The following is a 15,036-nucleotide window of genomic DNA, read 5'->3' as shown; positions in this document are numbered from 1 at the left end:
TTCCACATTCTAGAGTAGATTTAACATAAAAGCAACTGTAGCTTAATTTTATTCTTCATTTCCCACTAAAACCTTGGGTCAAGCCAGCCTGTCTTGTCATGTTTTTGATGCTAACCTTTAAGAGTCTCTTTTCTTGAGGGGTAATGAAGAGCACGACCTGAATTTTTACCAGGGGCAAGGAAAATTAAAACTAGAAACAGTGTATCTATTTGAATAATTTGTGCCATGGGTAGTCACAGGGTATGACTGTATTGGTAGTCATTGCCAAGTGGATGCCTCATCCCCCACTGTGCCATTTTGAAGATGGTCTCACATTAGAAATTATTTTAGTGCTGCCCCAGCCCTGAGTAGTACACCCTCTACCAATAAGCAATACCCCCAGTTCTTACATTAGAATTTAATTACAGTCTTACATTTGAAGACTGAAACTTTGGGGACCATAGTCATGATGATATAGGGCATTTGAGCCTTGTGAGATAAGACAAGGAAAGGCTTTAGGAAATACCCTGAAGAAGGGAATACATAGGATCAAGAGAACTGTCTTGAGATAGGGTGGGGGCTGTCTTGTGAACAAGAAATCTAATGTTTCCTATAAAAGACAAGAACCCATGGATAGAGGGTGTAGGGAGAGGAGTCTCAGCGTGTCCTAAGAAGAATTTGAAATGATGAGCCCTTGGTGTGGGCCTCAGGCCCTAGACTGTTCAAGTGCCTGGTGGAGTGTTTCCTGCAAGAATCCTGCAGATAGGCTACTAACAGCAGATTGGGGAGAGATGAACTGAATAATTTCTATTATATTTTCATATATCTAAAATATTTTCATTCTGTTCCATGTACTTTCTGTTGTACTTTTAGGAGCTTATTTGAAGTTTTGAGGGTGTAGAAAGTTGGCCACCACATACCTATTACTGTATTTAATTGATATTCAGGATGTTGGCAGTTGATTTGCATATGCATGTGTCCAATGTCCATGTGTTAAATGAGTGGCAGAAATTTTACAGTAACCCTATGGGACCAATTTTCCAATTTACATGGATGAGGGAACTGAAGTTAGAGAGCTTAAGTAACTTAGCATGGCCTCACTGTCAATTAAGGGGAAGTAGAAGTCAAGATGCAAACATGAGTTTTGTCCCAGAAGCCGAAATTTGTAATTTCTCAAGAATGTTTCCTTTGTTTTCTTCCCGAACCTCTATCCTTTTTGTAAACAAAGACATGGATAGATGGTGTTAGAGCACATCTAAGATCCCTTCCCATTCAGTGTTGGTGATAGTGTAGTGTTTCTTTCATTTATTTAAACCTCTCTACTGTATTCTCATCATTTGCAGATGCTGTGCTCTCTTGGGTCAGCCACCCCTTTCTGTAAAGGGCCAGACATGTTTTAGGCTTCATGATTCTGCCCAGTCTGCAGTTGCATCCAGGATTAATTCATAAGCAAAGTAGTGTGGCTGAAATTTTATAACAAGAGGCTTTGGAGGAACCTGATTTGGCTCGTTGGCTGTATTTTCTGTTCCCTGCTGGAAAGCCACATTAGAGGTCCTCCTTGGTCTCTTTAGAACTTTGTTCACCCCACATACATTCCTGTTCGTAATCCATAGGCTAAGGTTAATTGCATTGTAGTTCCACATATTTTCTGATTTGGAGTCCTAAACTGTCCCAGTTGGAATGCCCCTTGAGGACACTTGACTGGATATATACTTTCCTAGTCCTCTGGGGGACTGTTCACTGAGCTACCTGTGACCAGATGGTTCCATGGCATGTATACAAAACAAGAACTCTTCCCGATGGTGACCTGACTAAAAGTGGTGTGTTCACACAATGCAAGACTGGACAGCAGTTAGGAAGAACAGAATAGGTCTCTTTTGTAACCCAACTTGTCAAAATATACTATTTGGTGAAAAAACAAAGTATAGATTTGTGCAATGATACCTTTTGTGCTAGAAACATTGAGTGTATGTTTTTTCCATTTATTTTATAAGGATCAGGCATATGAATGCCTATAAAAGGCCCCAGGTATGCATAGCAAACAGGAACCCTCACTACTGGGGAGGAGCCTGGTGTTAGGGCTGGTGATTTTTGCCTTAACTGTGGTGTCTAAGTTCTTTGCAAGGAGGATGCATTTACATGCTACTTGCTTAATTAAGAATAATGAAAAGAATCAGCTGAGTTTTCAGTCTATTTATAATCTCCAGCTGTCCCAGAGCTACCCCAAGTAAACATTCTGGGAGGGGTCCCCTTCTCCCATGTCCTGCTGGATTGTCAATATTCAATGCAGCATCCTCATTACATAATAGGGACAGGCAGTCCAGAGTAAATGGGATGAGAACCTCAGCTCTTATGACCTCTAGACCAGGGGCCTTTTTACTTGGGTGTCCTGTGCCTGTCAACTGGGTGGTCACTTAACTTTCCTTCAGGTCATTGTCTAGTCAGCCTCAGTGTTCCAGTTGAGGAATAGGAAGATGACAAGATCAGTTTTATGCATGACTCAGGCATCTGAGAGGCAGCTGAAAGGTCACAGGGAGGTTTATGGGAAAGAGGTTTTATAGGAAAAGCTGGGTGTAAATGGGTCGCTTATTTACTGTTTAAGGATCAGTCATTCCACATCCTTGCTAATGGCTCTGCCATTTTTCTGTGTGTTAATTGAGGAGGAATTTTGTTGTCAGAGAAAGGGAGATTGTGCATAAGTGACTAAGCAGCAAACAGTAAAACACTGTGCTCTTCAGCTCCACCTTTCTTGTAAATTCATTTATTCCCACTGATTGTGAAATTAAGGGTTAAGTCTTTTGATAACGTATTTCCATCAATTTGGATCCCTAAAATCCAAATGAACTTTCTTTTAATTCATAAATGTATATATCTCCCTCTAACATAAAAGGCACCATTGTTGCAAACTATTTTCTTTCAGTTGAGGTTTTTTGCTATTTTTAAAAAATAATCTCAGGTATATTTTATATGATATGGTAATTCTTAATATACTGTATCATTCCAGGCTCTGAGAATTGGAAAACTAAGAAAGTTTTGATGTTTTGTGTGAGGCCTCCTGAATTAGAACCAAGAAGAACATAACCAAGGGAGGTCTGGTGCTGTTTTCAGCAAATTCTAATTCATCATGTGTGGAGCTTTCAAAGAAAATTGCTAAGTGAGTTATAATTTTGCCATTAAAATCTATTTTGCTTATGTGATGTAAATTGGATAATAAGATTAACTGTGCTTGCCAAGCTTGAAAACAGTTATGTTGTAGTTAATCTATGTAACATCCATATAAATTAAAGGCTAACCTTTATGTAAACTATCCCAACTCCCTACCTACTCATTCTGCATACATTCATTTATAAGTGCCAGGATAGTGTTAGGTGCCGTGTGTTCATAGGATTACTTTGGTATAATGAAAATTGAAATTTTATAGTAAATAAGAATAGTTCAGAGCTTACACTTCAGTTCAATTTTAGATATTTGTTAAATGAATATTAAACCCCTACTTGGTATAAGACCTTGATCTAGACATTGGGGGTTATCAGGGAGCAGGCCAGTCAACTTTCTTCTTTCTTAAAAAGTTTCCATTTTAGTATGAGAGTTATACAGAAAACAAATCAACAAACCCAACAAGTTCAGATGGTGAGGAATACCCTGAAGACTGCAGCGTTGAAGTCGGGGTGGGGCGGGTTGTATGACTTTTGATTGGGTGCACAAGTGTCTTAAACTGAGGGGGTAAGTGAGCTGAGAAACCTGTAGGAGGCAGCACATGGAGGTGTAAGTTTAGAGCCTCCAGGCAGAGGGAACAGCAGGTTCCAAGGCCCTTTCGTGTTCAGGAGGAGGCATTCATTGGTGTGTGTCAGGAACCTGGCTGGAGGTCAGAGGGCAGCAGGAGTACAGGAGGTGAGGCAGGCAAGATGGACTATATGGGCCTTGGGTAGACATGGGATGGGGTAAGAGGGCAGGAAGTGAACTCATAGAAAAATTTAATATTGATTTCAATTTTTATAATAAGAGTAACTTTATTTTATCAATTTCTGATCCTCTTTAAATAATAGACATTTTGGATCTGTTCAGTGACCTTCTCATCTTTCCCCCGCCTTTCTCTTCTCAAGATGACTCAGGATGGAAATGGCCAGAGTGCATGTTTACCAGGAACCAAACCAATGTGCACTGTCTTTGACATGTTTACCAAGACGTGTACCATTGATCTTTTTGTGGAATATGGCATATTGCCTCAGTTTTTCATCCTATACTATTGATACAGTTTTATTCAGTTGTCCAGTTCTGTTAGCAAGAAGTCAGGCAAGGCGGAAGAGAGTGACGTTGACTATCACTAATACCAAGTAGAGTCACATGTGGGATCTCATGCCAGTTTTAGAGTTCATTTAATAAAAGTTACATAAATATATCAACCAGCTAGTCAACAGAATGAAAACATTGTCTCAGCCTGGTTGAACTGACTTCACCTTAAGCAGGATAAGCAAATCCTGTGTGGCTTCAGTTCTTTTGTTTTTTCCCACCCAAAGACAGGGTCTCACTGGGCACAATGGCACATGCATTATAATCCCAGCTGCTTGGGAGAATGAGCAGGAGGATCACAAAATTTGAGACCTGCCTGGACAACTTACTGAGACCCTGTCTCAAAATAGAAAATAACATAAAAGGGCTTGAGATGTGGCTCAGAGGTAGGTGCCTGATACCATATAAAAAAGCAGGGGTGTGGTGGGCAGGTCTTGCTGACCTCAAACTCCTGGGCTCAAGCAATCCTCCTGCTTCAGCCTCCTGAGTAGCTGAGACTATAGACATACACCATCATGCCATTCCCCCCCACCCTGGTGCTGGGGATGTAACCCAGGGCTTCTTGCATACTAACCATGTGCCCTACCTCTGAATCAATTCCTAGTCAGTTACTCTTTATTTCCACCTAAGCTGCCATAATTTAGACATCATGAAAGCTTGTTAGGAAATACTTTTGCCAGTTGATTTCTGTCACCAATAACCATCCCAAGTTACAAAGAAAGTGTTATTACTACAATGAAAACTACAAAACACTGAAGAAAGAAATTAAGGAAGACCTTAGAAGATGGAAAGATCTCCCATGTTCTTGGATAGGCAGAATTAATATTGTCAAAATGGTCATACTACCAAAAGTGCTATACAAATTCAGTGCAATTCCAATTAAAATCCCAATGATGTACCTCACAGAAATAGAGCAAGCAATCATGAAATTCATCTGGAAAAATAAGAAACCCAGAATAGCGAAAGCAATCCTTAGCAGGAAGAATGAAGCAGGGAGTATCGCAATACCAGAACTTCAACTCTACTACAAAGCAATAGTAACAAAAACAGCATGGTATTGGCACCAAAATAGACAGGTAGATCAATGGTACAGAATAGAGGACACGGACACAAACCCAAATAAATACAATTTTCTAATACTAGACAAAGGTGCCAAAAATATGCAATGGAGAAAAGATAGCCTCTTCAACAAATGGTGTTGGGAAAACTGGAAATCCATATGCAACAGAATGAAACTAAACCCCTATCTCTCACCCTGCACAAAACTCAACTCACAATGGATCAAGGACCTTGAAATCAGACCAGAGACCCTGCATCTTATAAAAGAAAAATTAGGTCCAAATCTTCAACTTCTTGGCTTAGGATCAGAGTTCCTTAACAGGACTCCCATAGCACAAGAAATAAAAGCAACAATCAATAACTGGGATAGATTCAAACTAAATAGCTTTCTCTCAGCAAAGGAAACTATCAGCAATGTGAAGAGAGAGCCTACAGAGTGGGAGAATATCTTTGCCTCATACTTCAGATAGAGCGCTAATTTTCAGAATATATAAAGAACTCAAAAAACTCTACACTAAGAATACAAATAGCCCAATCAACAAATGGGCTAAGGAAATGAATAGACACTTCACAGAAGAAGATGTACAAGCAATCAACAGATATATGAAAAAATGTTCAACATCTCTAGTAATAAGAGAAATGCAAGTCAAAACTACACTAAGATTCCGTCTCACCCCAATTACAATGGCAATTATCAAGAACACAAGCAACAATAGGTGTTGGAGAGGTTGTGGGGAAAAAGGTACACTCATACATTGCTGGTGGGGCTGCAAATTAGTGCAGCCACTCTGGAAAGCAGTGTGGAGATTCCTTAGAAAACTTGGAATGGACCCACCATTTGACCCAGTTATCCCACTCCTCGGCCTATACCCAAAGGACTTAAAATCAGCATACTGTAGAGATACAGCCACATCAATGTTCATAGCGGCTCAATTCACAATAGCCAGACAATGGAACCAACCTAGATGCCCTTCAATTGATGAATGGATAAAGAAACTGTGGTATATATATACAATGGAATATTACTCAGCTATAAAGAATAATAAAATTATGGCATTTGCAGGCAAATGGATGAAATTGGAGAATATCATGTTAAGTGAGATAAGCCAATCAAAAATCCAAAAGAGGAATGATCTCCCTGATAAGCGGATGATGACACTTAAAGGGGGGTGGGAGTGGGACAAGAATGGAGGAAGGAGGGACTGTATAGAGGGAAAAAAAAGAAAGTGTTATTAAATCTTGGTAATATCTTTAAGAATGTTGGATATTTAAAATTATTAAAGCAGGAGTGATGTGAAGCCTGAGAGTCATACACCTTATTGGCAAGTTATTTAGCCTTATAAAATTGTAAATAGTTAAGGCTCAAGTTATTTAGCCTTATAAAATTGTAAATAGTTAAGGCTATTTGGAGAAATGGGGTAATCTGTTTTCCGAACACAGATCCTGGCACGTCATAGGTACTCTGTAAATACTCATTCCTTTTCCTTGTCTACTGCAGGATTTTGTCAAATATTTCAGTATCACAAAGCTTTCAGGAGGCTTTGATAGAAAGGCGCCCTCTGCTGCTCCCTTATTGATCTCTTCAGTACTGCCTCCTTTTTCCTGTCTCCTAAGATACCCTAGATGGCGTCAGTAGAGAAAAGTGCAGTTGAAGAAACAGACTGAAGGGATATTATGGAGGAGATTCTTCTCTAATGGGGACTGGATGAGAGAGGGCTACTGGGAAGTCTGGCAGTGAAGACTCAGGGAGGTTGGTTCACTCTTCAGACTTTTGAGTGCAGGGAGGGAAGATAGTGTGTTTTGGGAAGGAAGGAGGAAACTAATATTTGTGCATTTCATATTGTCATCAGATCGTTAAAAAGGGTTTAGGCGTGAGGTCCCAGGAGTAGAAGAGTAAGGATTCAAATCCAGATCTCTATGACTCTGAAGTTATTTTCAGCATCACACCTCATTCTTTTGTAAATCTGCATTCTGTATTTTCCAACTTCTAAATTCTAATATTTATTTATTTGATGCAGTGCTGGGGGTGAACCCCAGGACTTCACACATACTAGAGAGTACTGTACCACTGGACTACACTCCAGCCCTTTCCAACATTTTCAATAAAAATTTTCAAATGTGTGTGAAAGTTAAAAGAATGAAACTGTAAGCACCCATCATATGTATAACTGCCACAAATGGTCAACAGTTAACATTTTGCCATCTGAATATGTAGTTGTAGAATCACTTTAAAGTAAATTGCGGACATTGAAGACAATTGGTACTAGATACCTGACCACACATCTCCTGAGAATAAATAATTTCTCCTGTAAACATAATATCATTGTCACATTTAAGAAATGAACAATAATGCATTATTCATTTAATATCATTCTATATTTGAATTTCCATGGTTTTCCTAAAGAACCTGGTGCTGGGGATGGAGCTCAGGGCCTCATACCTGTTAGCATGTGCTCTACCACTGAGCTACACTGCCATCCAAACAGCTGTCCTACCCTCCTCCCCAACAAACCAAGACTCTTAGTTCAAGTGATGTGTTTTATGAATCTCTAAGTCTCTTCTAATCTAAAATAGTCCCCTCGTGTTTTCTATTTTTATATCTGTGACATTGACTGATGAAGTTGTCATCTAGAGTGTTCCATTCCAGATTTATCCCATTGTTTTCTGGCAGTTGATCACAAATATTTTGATATTAGATCTCATTTCTCTTTGCTGTCATAGCATACAACATCTTGTGCCTGAGTTTCCAGTTGCTCCAGGTCAAATAAAGGAATGTGTCATTTCTTGTATGGGTACTCTGCTCAGCCTAGCACAGCACTCACTGCTCACATGTAAGGGCTGAGAAAGCTGGATTTACTTATTTCAAGTTCGAAAGGTAATTCCCATTCAAGGCTGTCATGCGGCAAAGTCTCTTTAAAAAGTACAATTAATAGCATTCTGTTTATTATCTGTGGTAGCATCTAAAGCCCTCTGAGTTTTGTAATGGTTCCAGTTTCCATGGATTATAACATTGGAGTATGGGGCAGACACTTTGTGTATTTTAAAAAATCTGGACTCTATGCCTTTTCCTTCTCTTTTTTTCTTTTTCAGCTAGAAACAAGAGAACATATTCAAGAGTCTGTGAGGGGGAAAGATGTTTTCATCTTCCAGACTGTCTCAGAGTGGGTAGTTCTCCAGCAGTGGTGCTGTTGCCTTCTGGGTTTCTGTTGGGGCATGAGTGTTTAGAACAGGGAGAGTTGACAGGAAAGGAAGAGTTTAGATAGTCTTAAAATTGGTGTATCTGACTTTGCTAATTTTTCTGGCATAAGTGCTGACTCTTATGTTTTCTCTGAGCGTGTGTGCGTGTACACACATGCACACTTTTTAAGAGACAGGGCCTTGCCATGTGGATCAAGCTGGCATCAAACTCCTGGGCTTAAGTGGCCCTCCTGCCTTAGTGTCCAGAGTAGCTGAGACTGCAAATGCACAGCACTGCATGCAGCCTTTCTCTGTCTTTGAAGGGAGGAAATAAGCAAGTATTAGATTAGAGGCTCTTAATGGTAACAGAATCCATGAAGTTTCTAATAGTCGATGGTCAGGAATGTGTAAAGCTTGCAAGGAAGCATTTCTACTCCTGCTTCTCAAAAAACAGAAGAGACTAGAGAGGGGAATTCTTTTCTGTGGAGTTCTTCAAGATTTTATTACAGATAATTTAAATGTGGTCCCCACTTATAAGGTAAAGGAGCTGAGAAGATAAGAAGACTATGGTGAAAGAACATATATCCCAATCCAGTATGACATTTGCCATACATGTGTTCTACAAATTGTGGAGGTCACAGATGTGTAAACTTGTTGTAGAGAATTCAGTGCAGTGAGGTTTTCTGTGTCACTTTGAATGAAAAGCCACTGTGGAAAAGAAGGTGGTCACATGGAGCCCTGCTTTCTACTGTGCATTTGTCTTCAGATGTCCCCAGACACATCTATGAATGGAAATGTTCTGCTCAGAATGATTGTTTTTTCCTTTTTCTTTGCATAGCCTGGCCAGTCGTCCCATCCTAGGCTGTCCAGCTCAACAGTAGCCCTCCATTGCAGCTAATTCCAGGATAAGGTTCCCCTGGGGTATCCCGTAACAACCTCACTACCTTGGGTGGGAGGGGAGAGGTGTGATGACTCCAGGTAATCCTTCCCAAACTTTGATAAGGAGCAGGGTTCCCAAGTACCCCAGCTTTGGCCACACAGTGGGCTGCAGTAGCCCGAAAGTGGCAGCCATCTTCGGTCCTACCCTGTTTTCTCCCTGTAGGGGAGACAAGATAGCCCACAGTGGCATAGGGGTTATTTTGATCTGAGGATATTTGGGAAGACGTTAATAAAGGAGGAGGATTTTCTCAGCTCTCCTTAGCTGCATAAAAGCAAAACCTCAGGAAGAGGACTTTTTCTCAACTCTCATTATCTGCAAAACCTAACAAAAGAATTCAGGTATCATGAATCTTCCTAGAGTTTGGGAGTTTCCCAACCAAGGGAGACTGACTTCTATCCTGAGACTAGAGAAGAAATCTCACCAGATAAGAAGTCACCTCATTGTCACAAAACTGTATCCTGTCTCCCATCTCTTCTCCAGCGGACCTGTTTTTCTTTCCTAAAAGTCATTTCCTTTAGGAGCTCTTTGTCGTCTTCTCCTTCCCCTGCTAAGAAGGTATAGAAACCCTAAATTCTAACTACTTCTTGCCATGTTTTCTGAGTTTCCTGCCTTTTTAGCACAAGAACTGAGGCCCCAGAACATTTTTTTAATGTCTGGAAATCAATTTGGATAGTGCATCATTTTTTAGCTCAGAGATTGAAAATTGCTGCTTACCAAATTTAGTAACAGATATATAGATATATGTCTATAATAAATATGATGAATAGCAAAAAGAAGGGAAGAAAAGTCAAATATCCCAGGAATTTAGTCTTGGAGGACACATATTTTCACCTTACAGTTTTAGTATCTTTGTCCTGATCTTTGCTTCCTAAGGTTGGTGTCAGAAAATCCTAGCTATTAAGGAAATGTCTTTGTATCCCAACCTATGGAGAGTATATGCTTATGAGAAAGTGAAGGTGTGGCTGGCCTACACCAGGTGCCTTTGCTTCCTCCTACACTGAGACCTTCAGGGTCCTCAGCAGAGCTGGGCATGAGAGCACCAAGTCATGGTATCCTGTGCCACTCTCCTCTTCCCCAGGCCTACCCTGTGCCCAGGTGCTAGGGGAAGACCCACCTTTCCTATACCCTGCTGCAGCATCAGGAAGGGAAGGTGCAGGCATAGATGGCCCAGGCTGCTCTGGCCCCTGAGTGTCTGCAGCCTGCTGTCTCCTCAGATACAATTTGGGTGTGTTGGATAAATACTGGAGGCTTTGTGGATTGTATCAGAGAGAAGTAGAGCTGAAGTTCCAGTTGAATTAGAATTCAGGATTCAGGAAGGGTGACTCTGTTAATACTTGTCATTTTCAGGTACTTCCATTTCTCTTCCTTTGCATATTTTTATTGCAACACTGTTGTCATCTGTCTCTGCCTTTTGTTAGTTTCTTTTTTCCATAGTCAAGACCACTATGTATCCCCCAAGTCTTTCTACCTCTGCTTTTCATTGTCCCATGAGTGCCACAGTTTGTGTTAAATCAGGTCCTCAGTCTCATGCAGGTTATGACTAATCTGGATTTCATAGTCTTCTTTCTGAAATCACCTGGAGATTTGCTGGTGTCAGATATACCCTTCACTTCATTTTATTTATTGTATGGTTTTTTTAGATCCTGGGGATGAGCGCAAAGCCTCATGCATTCTAGGAAAGCACTCTATCCCTGAGCTACAGTGCCTGCCCCTTGTTTTATTTTAGTACAGACTCCAGTGGCAGTTACTGGATGTATAAGACAAATTTTAAATGAAGGAAAGTCCATAAACTGAAGTTTTCCTGTGATTCAAGCAAGTTTCATCATGTGAGTTAATTGGTGGAAGCCCTGTTCCTTATTGCTCCCGGTTTTGGATCTTAGAGTGACTATACTCACTCTGTTCCTCTATTCATCCTTCCACATGGAGTGCTTTTGTGAAAGTATTTTTTAATTCACCAGATGTCAGACTTGTTATTCAATAATAACAAACCTACTCATCCAAATGCTGTGTTTTCATTCACTCATTAACAAATATCTGCTGAATGTCTGTGATGTGTGAGTTTCCATTACTGGTGTGTGAGGTACCTTAGTGGTTGATACAAGTAAAGATCTTTGTCCTTGTGGAGTTGATATTCTAGTGGAGGAAGACATACAGAGAACATGGTAAATAAGTTATCCAATGTATTGGAAGTGATAAGCACTAGGAAAAAAATAAACTGATATGGTGAGGAATCAGAAAGAATGTTCATGAGAGGGTAGAGGGGGAGACAGAGTAAGCCTTTTTGTGAAGGTGATTTGGGGACAAAAAACTGCAGGTGTGGGAGTGAGCCTGATAGAACCATCTAGAACCAAGCCTTCTGTGGCAAAGAGCAGCACTAGGAGGAGTGACCAGGACAGAGTGTGACTGTGCTGAGAAGGGGGCATGGGGCCAGGGGAAGGAAGGGGCTGATCATAAGAAAGGAGTGTGGGAGCCACTGTGAGACCTTGGGCTTTGGCCATGGGCAGAGGAGAGACCATCTCATGGTCTTGAGCAGAGGCCTGTGCAGTGTGACTTCAGTTTAAGGGCAAGTTTCTGTGCATGGAGCATGCTCTTCAGGGATATTCCAGGAGGGACAGGCCATCGTCACCAAATGGGGTGGCATGACCCAGATGAAGGGACAGTGGTAAGATGCAAAAACCATCTGGAAAAGAGAAGAGCTGTAAGAAGTGGCTCTAAGGTTTCTGTCCTGAGTTACCCAGAGGAACAGTGTGCCAGTAATTGAGTGGCGCAGGTTTTCTGGTGAAGCAGATTTTTTTGGGGGAAAAGAGCAGTTCCATTTAGGGTAGGTTATGTTCTGAGATGTCTTGATATACAGTCCAGTGGAGCCATGATACAGCTGTGGGACTTTTAGATCTGAGCTTAGAGGTGTATGGACTGGAGGTAGGAATGTGAGAGTCACCAACATTTACAAAGCCATGAAGTTGGATGAGAAGCTTTCAAGGAATGAGGGGAGACAGGAGAAGACAAATGAAAGTTTTAAGTGGAGGTCAGGCAGAGGGAAACCAACAGAAGAACCCAAGGAAGGCAGGGGAGACCAGAGAGGGTTGTCCTGGAAGTGGTGTGCATTAAGTATGTGAAGGAACAGGGGTGAGCAGCTGCAGCAGATGCTGCTGAGGGACCGAGAAGTAGGACTGAGTATTGACTGGTGGATTTAGTCATGTCGAGGCCATGGAGCTTGATGAGAACAGTTTTGGGGTTGTTTGGGGGACCAGAGCTGCTTTGGAAGGTGTTTGGGAGAGAGGGAGAATGCCTGAATCGGTGAGTATAGACAGTTCTCCTGAGATGTACTATGAAGGGGAGCAAAGAGATTGGGCTTCAGGGAAGGTGGTTAGGAGTTGTCATTTTTAATGGAAGAAGGTCCCAGATAGTTACAAGCTGATGAGTCTGAGCCAGGGGAGTGTGACAAATGATGGTGCAAGCAGGGAGGGAGAAGTGCTGGAGCAAGGTCTTCCAGTAGGCAGGAGAGGGTGAGGGTTAGTGTGACATTTTGGAGTAATCTCTGAGAACAGTACTGTGTCAGAAGACAGCTTCCATGGAATCCTACCACCTGTTGCATCTGTACCCTGCAAGTCTGCCTGTGCTCAGCCATTAGCCAGAGAGGAACTGTGCACACCACAAATACTCCACTATTGACACTAATCCCCATTGCCTCTTGCCTGCTGAATGATGCTGATCTCAGTAAAAAAAGAAACTAGAATCATCTGTTGAGAGGAAATGTGGGAAGACCTCTTAAAAAGAGAAGGCATCACTGGTTCTGCATCTTGCACCTTAAGTCTTTGGAACAGGGAAATAATAATGTTATTGTTGTTATTTTGGTGTTGGGGATGGAACCCAGGGCCTCAAACATGTTAAGCATGTACTACTGAGTGTACCCCTAAGTCAAGAGGGAAATCTTAAGTCTCATACCCCTCAATGGGATTTTCTGTGCCTTGGTTATAGGGATGTGAGCACCACCATCATGGAGCTCCTGATTATGGTGTACACATGTAAGACCTCTTGTGCCAAGAGCATCATTGGCGTGATTCCCTACTTTCCTTACAGCAAACAGTGCAAGATGAAGAAAAGAGGCTTCATTGTCTCTAAATTATTGGCTTCCATGATGTGCAAAGTTGGTAAGAAACCCAGTTCCTTGACAACTAATTGGGAGCCTGGGAGTTTTATTTTTACAGAAAAAAAATTGAAAGCATTCTCTTAACCAAATGAGAATGCTGAACACAGGAAAAATAGTGATGCAGCTTTTAAAAACAACTAGTTTATGCAGTCCATCCTTATACGTGCCAAGTGATACCTGGAACAGTGAGTAGTACTAGACTCTATAGGAGCACTACACTACTGGGGCAGTAGATCTCAAAACTGAGATGGCCACTAAGTGACTAACAAGTGAATGACATACAGCATAGATATACTGGATAATGGGATAATTTACCTCCTTAGAAGGACAAAGCAGCATATTATGAGATTTCATAGTGCTACTCAGAATGATGTGCAACTTAAAATTTATAAATTGTTTATTTCTGGAATTTTCCATATAACCTTTCTGGACCACGGGTAACTAAAATGACAAAAAGCAAAGTCACAGGTAAAGGGTGGGAATGGGGGACTAGTGTAATGAGAAATTCTGCAGAGAATTCATTTTCCATCTCCCTAAAACATGAAGGTAATGAAAACAATTTTTGTTTTCATATTTTCCTAAATACTTTGTTCAAATATATATTGAAATGACAATTTACAATCACATTGAGGTTGTTTTTGAAGGATAACTGTCATTCTGAACCCTGCTATTTCTCTAACACAGCAACTATTTGTATTTTAGCCTCTTCCCTTTCCAGGACTGAGAGGCGTATTTTGTAAACCATATGTATTGTTCTGTGTTGTGCTTTCTTGGGTAGCATCCTAGGTATATTCCCTTGTTTCTGAATACCCTACACAGTTTCTATTGTGTATGTGTGTTTGTACATGTGGGAGCACTCTTGTATGTGTCCATATGTGTCTTCGTGGGTAAATGATTACAAGGTACATAGCACAGAGCATTTCTGTGAAGAGGATGGAATTTAAAAGTTTCCATATCACTGCATTTTAAAGCAGACACTTGCCATAGAACACATTTTCCTGTGTACCATACCAAAGAAGGCAAAAATAAATCAAGCCCCAGGAATCTCAGTAGCATCTCGCCTTGAAAACATTGTAACAGGCAGTGGAAAGCGGGGGCAGGGGCTCCTCAGGGTCTCCTCATGGAGTCTTTTGGAAAGGTTCCACCCTTTCTTCCAATCTTCCACCTAGAAGGGACCACCAGGCTCACATTTTTGCTCTTTATTGTAAGTATTGATTTTTAAATTTTTTCATATTGAATTTTCCCTACATTCTGCTAATGGTAATCTCATATATTCTTTAAAGATGCAGTGAAGGTTTTTGATTTGTTCTCATTTCCAGCTTGGTACAGTTTCTCTGTAGGCTTTGTTATGCTTATTAAGGAAGCTCCAAGGAGATAGAATCCAATTTAATAGAATTTTTAGCAATATTTCTATGTGATTTTCATCTTTGCTCTTTTATAC

The 15,036-nt window shown here is 40.9% G+C and overlaps 2 protein-coding genes across 2 annotated transcripts in view; both read left to right on the top strand.

Annotated features, from left to right (window-relative positions):
* PRPSAP2 (phosphoribosyl pyrophosphate synthetase associated protein 2) overlaps positions 1-15,036 on the top strand; it is a 212,222-nt gene that overhangs the window by 78 nt on the left and 197,108 nt on the right. The gene's annotated exons all lie outside the window — the stretch shown is intronic.
* LOC306655702 (phosphoribosyl pyrophosphate synthase-associated protein 2-like) overlaps positions 1-15,036 on the top strand; it is a gene marked incomplete at its 3' end in the record, with an annotated part of 395,253 nt that overhangs the window by 362,816 nt on the left and 17,401 nt on the right. The gene's annotated exons all lie outside the window — the stretch shown is intronic.

This window comes from Sciurus vulgaris, assembly GCF_902686455.1.
Source record: "Sciurus vulgaris genome assembly, chromosome: 3".
NCBI lineage: Eukaryota > Metazoa > Chordata > Mammalia > Rodentia > Sciuridae > Sciurus > Sciurus vulgaris.
The sequence above is the reverse complement of the archived record's forward strand: the minus strand, read 5'-3'. Positions and strand labels throughout refer to the sequence as shown.